Genomic DNA, 15,544 nt, shown 5'->3' with positions numbered 1-15,544 from the left:
GATTTCACGTAATCCCAAAGTATTGATAATGGAATTAAAGAGATCAGTAGATCTACTACTATGCATATTCTTATTCTTCTCACCACTATGTCTCAGGATATTAAAGTCTCCACCCATGATATATGGCACACACATACTACTGCACATAGCAGCAAGCTCAATCAGGAAATCTTCTTTAAATTCCTCATGAGCCGAGCCATAAACCACAATCAGCCCCCAACTAACTTTCCTTTTCTTGTCATACAAAGTTAACTGCAGAGCATATCTGTCTTTATCACAGGAGACAATATCTAGGGAATCTTGTCTAACCCCACAAAGAATCCCCCCGGACTTCCCTAAAGATGGAATCTAGCTAAACAACGAGAATCGATCAATCCTTTGGAGACATTTTTGGGTAACCTTTTCCTTCATAGTTTCTTGTAGCCCAATAAAATCCAGGGAATGGTCACTTATGAGGTCGGAGAGGCAGGTGGCCATTCCTTTCTTGCCTACCCCCCTACAGTTCCAAATGAGACCTCTCATTTGGAACATTTTTTGTGAAAATGTGACCTAGTAGCCCTACCAGGAGGCAATGTAGGGCTACAGTCTAACTCTTCCATTTTGGCTACATTTCTCTGGCTTCTAGTGACAGGTCTAGGTAGCCTCACCACAAATCTCTTTTTATTTTTATTTTTAGAATTTTTCTTTCTAGAAGAGATGCTATCATACACCACTTCATCCTGGTCTAGCCAGGCCAGATTTATAGGAGAACTCTTCCCCAACGCATTAGTGACCTGCATGTCCTCAAATATATCATGAGTATTATCCTCAATTCTCTTCTTCTCATCTAAGTTCTCCCAGACTTTTTCTAACTCTCTGAGTACATCAACACTATCACAATCGTCATCAGGAATAATAACCCCCATCCCCTTGGCTTTGTCTACTAGTTCATTATTACTTAACGTGGCAAAATAATTCTTACAGGGGACATGGGAATTACCTTCCAGATTTCTCTGTTGCGCCCTGTGCATGGCCTTGGTCTCAATGCTCTCCTGCAATCCCTGGATGTTACGCTTGTTGTGCCTGAACCCCACCTCTGGGGCGAGAGGGGGAGTAAGAATAATCAGGTGAAGGCAAATGTACCACATAATCATTGTACGTCTTCAGGCCTGGATCCACCTCACCTTCTACCTCCATCACCCGCTCACAACTAGTACTAGTCACAGCAGCACAAGACAAAGAGCGACGGGGCATAACAGGCACCATTTTTACCTTCACTTCTGTGTGAATAGTAGAAGGTTCTTTGTTAGCACTCAGCGAAGCAGGATCTATTATCATCCAGTCTAAAGCCTTCTGCATTTTTCACCTCCAGAAACCTCATAGTCTTTTGCCATGGACTCAATCAGAAGCGTTGAGTCCACATCACTTTCAGAGGACATGGACGTCTCTTTCTCTTGTGATGACAGACGACAGGTCTTGCCACCACGATATTCGTTGCCATCTTTCATAGTGTTTGAAGAGTCAGGTTTATCCCCCTCTTTTTCATGATCAGCTCTTTTGTGTTTAGGAGTCTGATCCTGTTTGGTAGGGCCCCCCGAATTAGTGACAGCAACATTCTACTCCTCAGCAGGATTCCATACCAAAATCTCTTCCACTTCATAGGTAAACTTATAGAAGCGCCCTCCCAACACTCCTTCCGCTGTGGCAGGCAGCTGATCAACTGAGTGACATCCAATCTTGGCACAGGCCGAAGAGGATCTGTTTATGGTAGCCATATCCACCTCCAGCGTAATTCCTACTAATCCTCCAACATATGCCACAGTTTTGTCACACCTTTTGTTTGGTGGGATCCTCCCAATTCTCACCCAAGCAGTTTCCAAGAGACCTTCAGAGTCAATGTTTTCAGACCAAGGCGAAAATTTGACTGACACCCCACACTTCTTAATCTTGACATGTTCCACAAACAGGGCTCGCTCAACTTCCCTAGGATTTGGCATTCTCATTTCAAATTTCTTGGGGGCGAAAAACCTAGTAGAGCAACGCCACCCTTGCCCCACATACACACTCAACTCATGCTCAACATCCTTAGTGGAGGCAGAACCTTCTGTAATGGTGACAATCACATTAAAAATCCTCTCTCTATTCTGCTTCTCAACACTATGATCAGGAATATAGAAGAACCCTTGCCCCTTCCCTTGAAAACCACACATCACAGGAGTGTATTCCCAAGGTAAAAATTCCACACAAATCACAAAAAGGTATCCACGCTTCTTACATCTCTCACACAACGCTTGCAGGTATCTAGCAGTATGATGCCCTACCAGATTACAGATCTGGCAAGCCACGGGATGGGAATTGGAGTTACTAGGTTGAATGTGAATATCACGCTTCCTAGGAGGTGTGATATTGCTGGCCCCGGCCGCACGCGGCTCAGCTGTGTTACCGCTGCCCGTGCCCCACTTCTCCTGGTGCGTTGCGGCGACCTGCTTCCCCCCGGCTGCCTCCTCCCATCTGCTCGCATCGGCATCACCGGATCCGGAGGCCCTCGACGTCGAGGAGTTCCCCGTCTCCGTCTTGCGCGTCCAGACATGGCGCTCATAACCGCGCCCACGCCCTCGATCGAAACGACCCGCACCACGGCCATGTCGACAGGATCCAAACCCCTCCTCTTTCATCTTACTGCTCTCTCTCGTGTTGGGTGAAAGTGGCTTCGGGGAAGAAGCAGCTACTTGAGCGAAAGAGTGTGTATCACCATGGATTTTGCCTTCCCACCACGAGAAATCATGAGGAACCCTAGATCTGGAACACGGGCTCTCGACCCAGAAATGCGAGAGGCTATCGTCGAGATCTAAAATGGGAGAAGGGGGAAACGCGCCTGCGGCCGGTTTAATACCTGCGGCCCTTGGCGAAACCCTAGGGACGCACGATTCATGGCGGTCCGATCGCCCCACCTCCACGTGTCGGGCATCAGTCCCATGGCGGACCGGTCCATGCCCGAGGACACCAGACTCATCTGTCGGAGGTGGGGGTGGGGGTGGGGCACCCCACCTGGCAGTCGTGCCATGTACCGTATGCCTCGTAGTTGCCCCGGTCGCCGGGGCCGCCACGGCCTCACACTCCGGCGAACCCCCATCAATGGCGCCAGTAACAAGGATTCTCTCGCAAACCCTAGCAAAGTGACACAGGAACGAGATGAAACCCCCGAGGTCAATTGACTCACCTTCGCGCAGGAATCGCGCGTCCACCGTGGATCCGTTCCCGCCGATGAGCACGACGCACATCGCATCCCCGCGGAGCCAGATCACACCGTCCTCCAGCGAGATCCGCTGCGCAGTCACGAGGTCCGCCGCGTACAGCGCACGCGAACGTACGTTGCCCGCCATTTCCTTTCGGTGTTCCTCTCGTGTAAGCCACCTTTTCGAGGTGCATCTCCAATATACATGAGTTGTACCGCAGGATTCTTTGGACCATCACATGCCTAGCTCTAGCAAGACAAATACCTAGATATAAGGCACGATGAAACAATATCAGCGCGTCAAGATCAAAATCCCTGTCAAGAAACAAAGCATATACTCAGAGTGTTGTTTGGTATCGAATGATGAATTATTATTCCTCCCTCACTGCTAGCTCTGATCGTTAAGTCGATGCCCATACTATGCCTCAAATGTGGTGGGCTGCGAATTTTATGCCTGTTGTTTTCATGCCTTTGTTATTCCATCGACTTTCTAACGACTTTGTCAATTTATCTCATTTTGTGCCTGTTGTTTTTTACACCTTATAGTTACTACTCCTACTTGACGATCGTGGGACCTGCTTGTCAGGTTAAAAGTATGCAAGTGTGGGTGGTTTTATAAATTCGGAGAAGCATTGTAGCTGCGAATAACGACGATGAATGGGCTATTTCATGTTCGTACGTACTTGCACGTACACTCGGTGAAACCAATGTGTCACTGTTGCTAACATCCACCTCCCTACTACTGTGCACAACCTGAGGTCCTAAGCCAATTCTAGTAGGCCGACATGGCAACTACTAGTGACAGTAGCAGCTTCATTAATTTTATTATTTTGGTGACAAGAACAAAATGAACAGGAGAAAGATCTATACGGTTCCCTCCCTGACACCTACCGCACAGCTTGACCACACCAGGCAGAAGCAGAGCAGTTGCATCCAGGATGTGCTAACCCAACTAACTAACCCGCAAAATTAAGACGTGTAATCGTCTCACATTAGTCTATCACTGGTTGGCTCGTGCGTGTGTGTGTACGTACGTGCCGTGCCATGCCATCGCTAGCTACGCTTTTCCTGCAGGCGTGAGAGGAAGCACAGCCAGCAATTTAACCTCTTGTTCTTGTTTGCAACCCATCTAGTTCTAAAACTCAAAAATTGTGATCGGTCGAGCAAGTTGCAAGCCATGGAGCACCAACTTAATTGGCCTAATTATTGTCTACATATATATCGTTGTTGTCATCCCATAAGTTGCGACACGTCAAATGGCCATCATCGGTTCCCGCAAAAAAAATGGCCATCATCGGTCGACATGTATGTGCGCATGGTATATATTTCGCCAGCACACTAATTTAAGCTAGGTTCAGATCGACTGGTGGGTGAATCATGCGAAAATGACATGGCATTTGGCACATGTGTGACGTGGTCCCTTTGATTCCATCATCTCATGACATGGCATGTGGTTATTTAATTCAACTCAGATATTTGTTGGCACTAGTATCAATTATTCACTTGAATGATTTATGGAAATGTTCTTAATTTTTTATCAAGTCGAAGAGGAAGGCCCATTAGTGTGAAGCCCATCTTCATTACCTCGTAGCCGAAGGGCACACATCGTTCTTTTCTTTGTCTAAAAAACATCATGCTTTTCTTTTTTTCGAAAAAAACCCAGAGTTAATCTTGTCAATGTCTGAGCCAGTGTATGTAAAAGGCCCACTAGGGAATGTGTAGAGCAGGTGCTAGTACAGTGTAGATTGATCCGTGATCTAATCATTCATCATTGTACCAAGATGTTTGAGTGGGTGATAAAATCTCTTCAAAATAGAGTGCAAAGCGTTCCTCTAGAACATTTCTCTAAGGATTGCCATCCTACAATTCAAACACCCTCCTTACCATATAAGGTGTCGCTGAAATAGATGTATCTAGATGTATTTTAATACTAGATACTTTCGTTTGAGCGATAACTAAGATGGGACGGTGGGAGTATCTTGTAAAGAAAATTCTAATGATTCAGATCCTCCAAAACTTTTAAAGTTTTTAATCAAAGGAGCGCCGATGAAAAATAATAATGATAATTTTTAGCAATGTACCATTAGTTAACTAAATGAGCTGGTTTTGTGAAATGTTGGCAGAATGATGTTGACTACATGTCGGCCCCCGTTTCAGACCAGGTCACAAGCCGAACAAATGCTATTCCAATGCTTGGTTGGTGACCATGTTTTGTTTTGTTTTCGGTGGACACACACACACACACACCCATGTTCAAAGGAGGCCGGGATTAATGGTACGACAGTATTTTTAAGGCAGCATTATTGGGGTTTGAGGACACGGAAGTGTGCCCGAAAGAGAGGCCATACCCGTGTGTTGGACCCACGTGCAGCCATGCATTTCTCCTTTCTCCAACCAAAGCCCCCTTTTAGTGAAAAAAGAATCATTAATCTTCGGAGACCCGAAGAGAAAGCACCCGAACACCGTTGCTTCCATCCTCTGTTTCTTTCTTCTTTAATTTGGCCATCTATACTTGTTTCCTTGTTCTTTAATTTGGCTAACTTTACTTCAACGCATTTTTGTCTTACTTCAAGTCACTAGTAATAATGTACGTGCAATGCATGTTGGATCTGCCCATTTGAGTCTTTTTATATTGGTATAGATGTAAGTATGACCGACATGAATGCGGTAGACCGCCATCCGGCCTGGTCCCCTTCGAGGCACACTGATAAGCAGTATGAATGTGCAGCAGCCTTTTCGAGCAGAACGCTCGGCGATGATTTTGGATGGTACCACCTAGTAGGCCGCCAAGGTGGCGGACATCTGCAAATCTCCCTCGTTTTGCTTTTGATTTGTGTGTTTTGGAGCATTCCAACCGGTTCACACACATTTGATGCACGACATTGGAAGGTAAAAAGTGTCCGGACCGCACTGTTTGAACATTTATGGTTGTTTTCGTCCTCGCCGTTGGAGTTTCCCGTACACTATAAAGGTGAGTTGGTTGAATGTACATTTCCCCACCATTTCAGGGCATTTCTTATGTTATAAGAACTGTACTGCATTTGGGAGGGGAAAATGAAACTGTTGAAGGGAACATTAATACCAACTCTCGAGACTAATGGGAAATTTGTTGTTCAAGTAGCCGGCCTACTTTGGAATTCTCGTTAACAACAAGTGCTGCTGTCCTACTAGCCTTAACAATATTATAACGTGACGTGGAGGAAAACTGCGGCAGCAAACTGTAGCAAACACCCTGCTTTTGGACCGGAGTCAACATGACATGCATGTGTACCAGCCACCTCCGGGTCGATCAAACTAGTTCGAAATGCTTGTGCTCATGTGCAAGTATGAACCCGGCCAGGGTGCGTCTGTACGAAAGTCCAGCTAGCTAGCTTTTGCGTGGAAGCTAGGGAATGAAGAGGAAGTTGAATAGTTTTGAGTGCAAGACAGTGTGGTTTGTTTTGACCTGTGAGTTGATCCTTGTTGTCTTATTTTGTCATTTTAATTTCTGTGACTGACCGGTTGACTGGACCGACTGACAGCGCCTTGGAAGTGACAAGCTATGACCTACGACTACGATTTGAGGATGAGAGGATCGACGGGTTGGATCCCAGTCCCGTATCCGTAGCACGAATTGTACAAAACCAAAAGGTTGTAGCGATGCTTCCTTCATCCATCTATTCATAAGCCCGTGCATACATAATTACTCTCCGGTTATTCTTACTTTGCATATAAGATTTGTCTGAAGTGAAACATCGCAATGTTTAATCAACTTCACAGAAAAAATATCAACATTCACAATATGAAATCATATCATCAGATGCGTCACGAATTTTATTTTCATATTGTATAACTTTAGTATTGTAGTTGTTGATATTTTCTTCATATAAATGGTCACACTTTATGAATCTTTAGACAAATTTTATATGCGGACTAAAAATGATAGGGGCTATCTAGTATCGATCCCAGGCGCGGTGGTGCATGCATGTGCCGCTGGATGGTCTAATTATGCGCCGCGCACGCAGATTAGTTGACAAAACCTAGCACCACCTACTGTCGACTGTGCACGCGGCTCATCTTCTGAGCAACTCACGTAATTAATTACTCATTCATGCGTGTGCTAACGAAATGCAGTTCATTTAGCAAGTGTACATGTCTGGAGACCCCTTTTGATCGATGCCTCTCGTTTTGAAGGAAGTGTTAATTAACAATGTCGATTGGAGAGCGTGCATGTACACAAATTAACTATGGTTGATCTTTTCTTGTTGGTCAAATAAACCTTGGTAGTGGCATGTGTTCATGATTTGGTGGCTTGTTCCTTTCACCGTACGTACGTAACAAACGCACGGGTTAAAAATATCTCAACATGCCATCGTCATACACCACTGAATAGCCGGCCTCCGTAATGCATTTCTTTCTCTCTGTTTGCACGTTCTACGTGGTCAGTCATCCAAATAGCGTCAAATTTGTATCCGCCCACAAGTGTCGCCAATATTTTTGGTCATTGGTTGGATGGTATTCCAAATAGGTTGAAAACGCTAATAAGGGTGGGAGCGTATGCCTTACTATGGTCGCTTTGGCTATGTAGAAATGATTTGGTTTTCAATAACAAAAATGCTTCTCCTTTGCAGGTTATTTTCCGTTGTACGCACTCGCTTCGTACGTGGTATACGCTACAACGAGTGGAGTACCAACCGCTGTTCAAGGCGGTGTGTATGCGGTTGGAGCAGGTGGCTACGGAGGTTTTTACCCAACATGGGTGGCAGCATAATCTCCGGATCGGTCCACCACCCCTTTCGACATAGGCATAGTGTCGGTCTATATGACTCTACTGTCGCCCATTTGTCGTTTTTTCTTCTTTTTTTTTCCACAGACTTTAGGTGATTGGCTGTGTGCATCTTAGTTATGCAGAGGCCGGGTGTTACTCATAATGCTTTGTATCTTCTTGATGCTACTTTTTGAGATAATAAAAGCGCCCTTTATCGAAAAAAAAAGTATCGAGCATGAAAATTATGCCAAAGTTTCTTACTCGATTGCCAGAGTCAAGTGCATTAGCTAATTATAATTTTCACAAGCTCGATGCCTCGATCAATGCCTTGGCGGCATGTCAGGTGTACGTCAGAAGCATCGCATATGTTCCATCTGACTGAAAATATAGACAAGTTGTATCGCAGGATTCTTTGGACCATCACACACCTATCTCTAGCTAAGCAAAATACCTAGATATGTGGCACGACGAAACAATATCAGCACGTAATGATCAAAACCCCTCTCAACAAAAGAAAGCATATACTCAAGTGTTATTTAGTATCAAATCATGCCTTATTCCTCCCCCACTGCTAGCTCTGATCATTAAATCGTAGCCCATATTCTGCGTCAAACGTGGTGGGCTGTGCTTTTTATACACGTTGTTTTCATGCCTTTATTATTCCATCAACTTTCCAACGTCTTAATCGATTTATCTCATTTTCATACATGTTGTTTTTATACCTTATATAGTTACTGATCTTAATTGACGATGGTGGGACCTGCTTGTCAGGCTAAAATTATACAAGTATGGGTAGTTTTCTAAATTTGGAGAAGCATATTGCAGCTGTGAGTAACGACGATGAATGTGCAAGTCGTGCCAAACATTCAACTTCTGATATTTTTGTACTACAACTAGAAATCTTATTAACAAGTGGCGTACCAGCAACAGAATCCAGCTTCGCCATCGATAGACCAGTCTAGTTCATGTACGTACGTACGTGTTCGTACACGCGGCGAGATCAACTTGTCACTGTTGTTCACATCCACCTCCCTATACACACCCTGAGGTCCTGAATCAATTCTAGTAGGTCGACATGGCAACTATCTAGTGATAGCAACATCTCAATTATTTACTTTGCTGACAAGAGGACAATGAACAGGAGAAAGATCTATATGGATACCTCCATGACACCTACTTACCAACTCGATAAATCTATCTGCCAGTACACACACCAGGCAGAAGCAGAGCAGTTGAATACAGGATGTGCTAACCCAACTAACTAATCTGCAAAATTAAGACGTGTAGTCGTCTCTCATCAGTCTATTATCAGTTCTTTGCATGGCAGTTGGCACTATGTATGACACGACAAATAAAAAACAATAATTGCATAGATAGATAGGCATCTTAGATTAAGATTGCAAGGTCAAAGAAAATATCACGGTGTACACTAGCAATTTAACCTCTTCTCCTTGTTTGCATTCAATCTAATTCTAATTCATGTTCTAGTACTCAAAATTCTGACCGGATCGATCCATCAATCAACCAAGTTGCAAGACGTGAAGCACCAACTTAATTGGCCTAAATTATTATCTATATGCATCGTTGTCGTCGTCCCATGAGTTGTGACACGTTAGATGACCCATCATCGGTCGACATGTATTTGTGTATGGTATATATTCTGCCAGCACAACAATTCAAGCTAGGTTTGGATTAACTAATGGATGAATCATACGAAAATGACATGGCAATATGTGTGACGTGGCCCCTTTGATTCCATAATCCAATGACATGTCTGGCCAATCTAGGTTTGGATCTATTGCACATGTGGTTATTTAAAATTCAACTCAGTTTTTAGTTGGCCAAGCTGACGTGAGATTATACTTTTTGGTAAAGCTAAAGACAAGTAATTAAATTATAAAACTGTTTTTACTTGTGTGGAAGGGACTCTGCCTTTAAAGTACCTAGGCGTTCCGGTGAGTGATAAAATTAAGACTGAGTAACAATGATTGGAGAAGCTATGAGGAAAAGGTAGAGAAGAAAGCCGGGACTTGGAACATGGAAGGGGAAACTAGTGCGCTATGGTAATAGATTACTTCTACTTAGATCTTGCCTTAGCAATGTATCGCTTTATATGATGTCTACGTATGATTTACCTAAAGGCCCTGAGAAGAGGTTGAATTTCTTTAAGAAATATTTTTTGGGGAAGAGGGTGAGGTTGAATTTCGATCAAACTAGTAGTTTGAAATGATATTCTTGTGTCTGTGCAAGCATGAACCTGCAAGTGTGCGTGTGTACACAAGTCCAGCTAGCATGCTGTCTGCAAGTTAGGGAATGAAGGGGGCGTTGAATAGTTGGAGTACAAGATAATGTGGTTTTGACCTGAGATCTGACCCTTGTTGTCTCGTTTTGTCTTTTTGATTTCGACAACAGACCGATTGACTGGCTGACAGCACCTTGGATGTGACAAGCTATAACCTAAGATACGACGATTAGAGGATCCCAGCCCCATATCTGCATGAATGTCAAACCAAAAAGTTGGAGCATGTAGCGATCCTTCCTGGATCCATCCATTCTTAGGCGCGTCGGTGCGTGCATGCGCCGCTGGATATGGTTTACAGAACATTCGAGGGTAGCTTCTGCTGTCGACGGTGCACGCGGCTCCTCTTCTAAACAATTCCATGGCCTTTTATGTACTTAATCATTCATGCGTGTGCTAACCAAATGCACTTTATTTAGTGAGTGTATAAGTCCGGCGACCCCTTTTGGTCGATCTCTCTCGTCTTGTCTAAAGGAAGTGCTGATTAACAATGGAGATTGGAGAGCATGCATGCATACACACAAATTAGCTTCGGTTGATCTTTTTCTTTTGGGTAAAATTAACCTTGGTAGTTGCATGGGTTATTGATTTGTTGGCTTGTTGCTTCCACCGTACGCAGGTAACAAATGCACGGGTCCAAATTATCTCGCTAATCATAATTTTAACAAGATCGACCATTATCGTGGCAACACGTCATCGCATATGCTCCATCTGATTGAAAATATAGGCGTCTTGTATCGCAGCTTTCTTTGGACCATCACATGCCTATCTTTAGCTAAGCAAAATACCTAGATATGTGGCACCAGGAAACAATATCAGCGCTTCAAGATCAAAATCGCTATCAGCAAAACAAAGCATATACGGGTATTGTTTAGTATCGAATCATGCATTATTCCTCCCCCACTGCTAGCTTTTATCATTACATCGATGCCCACATTGTCCCTCAAACTTGGTGGGCTTTGCTTTTTATACATGTTGGTTTCATGCCTTTATTATTCCATTAAGTTTCCAACGTCTTTATCGATTTATCTCATTTTCACACCTGTTTTTGTACCTTATATACTTTTCAGGCTAAAATTATAAGTATTTGTACCACAAATAATAATCTTATTATTACCAAGTGGAGTACCAGCAAACAAATGCCAGCTTCGTAATCGTACGCAGCTACGTGCCAACTCACCACGGTCATCGTCGTAGATAGGTCGATCGATCTAGTTCATGTACGTACATGCACGTACGCTCTGTGAGATCAACTTGTCACTGTTGCGAACATCCACCTCCCTACTACTGTACACACCCTGAGGTCCTAAATCAATTCTTGTAGGTCGACATGGCAACCAGTGACAACAACATCTCAATTATTTATATTTGGTGACAAGGGGCAATTAACAGGAGAAATATCTGTATGGATACCTCCATGACACCTACCTACCCAACTCGATAAATCTACCAGTACACACACCAGGCACAAGCAGAGCAGTTGCATCCAAGATCTGCTAACCCAACTAACTAACCTGCAAAATTAAGACGTGTAATCATCTAACATTAGTCTATTATGAAGTCTTCTCTTGGCAATTGACACCACATGTGACCCAGCAGACAAGAAAATAACAACTGCAGACATAAGCATGTTAGAATAAGATAGCAAGGTCAAAGAAAATATCACGACGATACTTGGCCGTAGATAGTTGCCGCCAGTGTGCATGTGTATGCACGTGCCATGCCATGCCATGCCACCGCTAGCTATGGTTTTGCAACCCTCTTCTTCTTGTTTGTATTCGATCTAATTCTCATTCCGGCACTCAAAATTCTGAGCGGGTCAATCAATCGATCGACCAGTTGCAAGATGTGGTGCCCAACTTATTTTGGCCTAGTTATTAGATAATCTATATATATCGATGTATCGTTGTCGTCATCCCATGAGTTGCGACACGTTAGATGACCCATCATTAGTCAACATGTATGCGTGTATGGTATATATTACACCACCACACTAGTTCAAGCGAGGTTTGGATCAACTGGTGGATGAATCATCCGAAAATGACACGGAAATATTTGTGACGTGGTCCCTTTGATTCCATCATCTTATGACATGTCATATGTTTAATTAATAATTCAGCACAGATTTTTGTTGGCACTATAGGTATTGAGAGGTACTCCCTCCGTCCGGTGAAGAATGTACATTTAGAAATTTTAGGAAAAATTATGGAGTTAAATAAAGAATGCATTGGAAAGGTGCAAGCTACCATCTCTCTCCTCTTCAATTACCCAACCCCCAATAAGCTAAGTGTATGTAGAAATTAAGAAGACCATGTATAGATTGCTATTGGTCTTGATTACAGTGTGATGAGAGAGAAATATTTTTTCTCACTTTAAAGTGCATTGGGAAGATAGAAGTACACTCTTTTATGGACAAATTTTGAAGCTAGATGTACACTCTTCACCGGACGAAGGGAGTATATAGGTTTTTCAGTTATCATGTTGAGGTCTAAAATGTGACCGGTATTGTTTAATGGATAGATGGATTAATGGAAGCCGAATGGTAACATGGAAATGCATATTGTGGTAGCAATTATTCAATGTTTTCAAAAACAAGTAGCAAACTACAGTAGTAGTTCTTCTAACTTTTCAAAATCGTAGAAAGCACCCAGAGCACGACACATGGCGGCGGTGGAACGCTCTCAGCCCACGCCAAGTGATCCTTGGGGAGGCTCCCGAAGGAGTGCTCCTTCGTTAGTTTCTCCTTCATGGGGCAAGAGGATTTGAAAGTCACACATGACTATCAGATTAGTGCTTTTATAACCAAAAGCTGATGAAGGCCCGTTGCTATAAAGCCCATCTTTGGTTACCTCATAGCCCAAGTACAAGTCTCAACCCAAGCCCGCTACAGATTTAAAACACCAATCATTGTGCTATGAATATGAGTATGGATGGCATTGAATGGATCTATGATAAGCGTGCCTTTTTTACATGGTGCGATCTCCACCTGCGTAGTAATCAGCGCTGGCTAAGAATGTTAACTTATAATTGTACTTATTAATTAGGCTACCTGGGAGAAAAGGAGCCGACGTTGAGATTGGACCTTTTTGGCGAAATTCTGGAATTATGCAAGATTTTATTGGTTTTGTTCCCTCATGATTCTTGTGGAGATGAAATTCTGGTTTCCGACAACGATGGGGCCATATGATATTATCTCACTATCATCATGTGATAGTTATCTTAAATTAACCGGGTCTAGAAGTGGGAACAAAAGAATTGAATTATTCAAAGTGTCATGGTGGTAATCGTTGTGCTTAGACTGGATGACAAGAAGACACGTTTCAAGGAGTAAAATCCAGTGTCATCTACTTTGATTATCAATTTGATCAAATAGGTGGTTAAAGTTAGACACAAACTACAAAGTGGTCTTGAAATTGACACCAACTTCAGCCATCTCTCATTTTTCTTAAGAGCATATGGAGCCCGCCATTCCGCGGGCCATCTTTCTTTTCTTTTCTTTTCTTTCTCCTACCATCGCCTTCGCTTCCTACTCTTCAAGCCGCCATGTTCCTGCCGCCTGTTGTTCCTGTAGTTGAGATGGATGGAACACTATTAGGGAAAACTTTATACACAGAATCTTAGCAACAGCGCGGCACAAAAAGAAGCGCTACTGCTAATTAACAGTAGCGCGGGTTTTTAACCCTTGCTACTACTAAGTTGATAGTAGTAGCGCGGCTTTTTAACCCTCGCTACTACTAAGCGGTCTCTACCGTGCTCCCCGACACATGCCATAGTAGTAGCGAGGGGTATAAACCCGCGCTACTACTAAGTTGATAGTAGTAGCGCGGTTTTATACCCCTCGCTACTACTAAGTACGAGGTAGGTGAAGTCGCCATATCCTCGGCCGAATCCCCATCTCCTCCCCCAAATCCCTCCTCTCTTCCACCACTCTCTCCTCTCACTTTCCATACGCTCTCACATGGACCGCTTGCCCATGCACCCATCCTCCTCCATGGCGCCGAAAGAGGCCGCCGCCTCGCACCACTGGCGTCTAGGAGCTCGCCGGTCTTCCACCTACGTCTAGGAGGCCGCCGCCCCGCGCCACCACACCGGAGCACCTCGCCACTGGTGACTAGCTCTGTTGCTCCCTACATCACCTTCCTCTCTCCCTCGATTTTCCTTTTCTCTCTCTCCCTCTGGTTTGACCCACCCTCCCATGTCCATGCCCGTGCAGGTCGTCGCCATGGATGACCCGGAGCTATCTGGCATGGTCGGGAAGAGGAGCCCCACGCCGCGGCCTGGCTCTGCCATAGAAACGGGCCCTCTCCAACAGCCACTGCTGGATCTGGTCTTCCGCTGTCCGTTCATGCCTCCGGCGATGCCAATCATCGCTAGATCTTACCATTGCTGCCATTGACAGCACGCACGGGATCGAGATTTTTTTGTTTTTGAAAGTAATAGCAGTAACGCGGGGTATAAGACCCGCTACAGCTAATTAGCAGTAGCGCTGTTTGCAACGCACGCTACAGCTAACCATGTATAGCAGTAGCGTGTGTCAACACGCGCTACTGCTACAAGTTAGCTGTGCCCACGCTACTGATACACCCAAAACACGCGCTGCTGCTAGGCTTTTCCCTAGTAGTGGAAGGTGTTGGCGATCTTCGAAGACAAGGGGCCTCTTCTACCAGCTAGTCGAATAGTGGACTATGACTATCGGCTGGGGAAGATGGAGGGGAGGTGGGGAAGATGAACTACAATGGAGGAAGTGGCCGCAGAGGCATCAAGTGGAGGAAACAAGATGCTCTGTGTGTAAGAAGGAGGGGGAGGTGAGGAGGTTGGCCAACGGGTTTGCATGCCGACGGACCATTATTACGGGTTAATTAACTAACTATTGATGATAGGTTTGGCGAACCAACATGTGGTTGGATGGTTAGGAGGACAGTTGCATCTCTAGCACATAAAGATTGAAATTCTTGTAATCGCATCATTCCTGAATTTATTTCAGAATTTCCGGGGATTCATGTTCAGTGGTAGGAGACGTTTCCGTCGACTACGAGGCGTCTATATTGACTTCATCAATCTCAAGATTATATGCCGACTCGGTTCGTCGAAGGTGATCATAGAGGCAGGGTCTATGTGTATTCGTAGGGATGAGTCTATGCACGTATATATATAAGCGCTTGCATCTTTACCGCATTTAAGAAAAATGACAATAGGTTTGTGAATGGGGCCACGCACGATGTTGACCACACGTTGGCGCCCGTTTCAGTCCAGGTCACGATTTGAACCAATGGTCCTCTTCTTT

This window comes from Triticum dicoccoides, chromosome 3A (genome assembly GCF_002162155.2).
Source record: "Triticum dicoccoides isolate Atlit2015 ecotype Zavitan chromosome 3A, WEW_v2.0, whole genome shotgun sequence".
Taxonomy (NCBI): Eukaryota; Viridiplantae; Streptophyta; class Magnoliopsida; order Poales; family Poaceae; genus Triticum; species Triticum dicoccoides.
The sequence above is the reverse complement of the archived record's forward strand: the minus strand, read 5'-3'. Positions refer to the sequence as shown.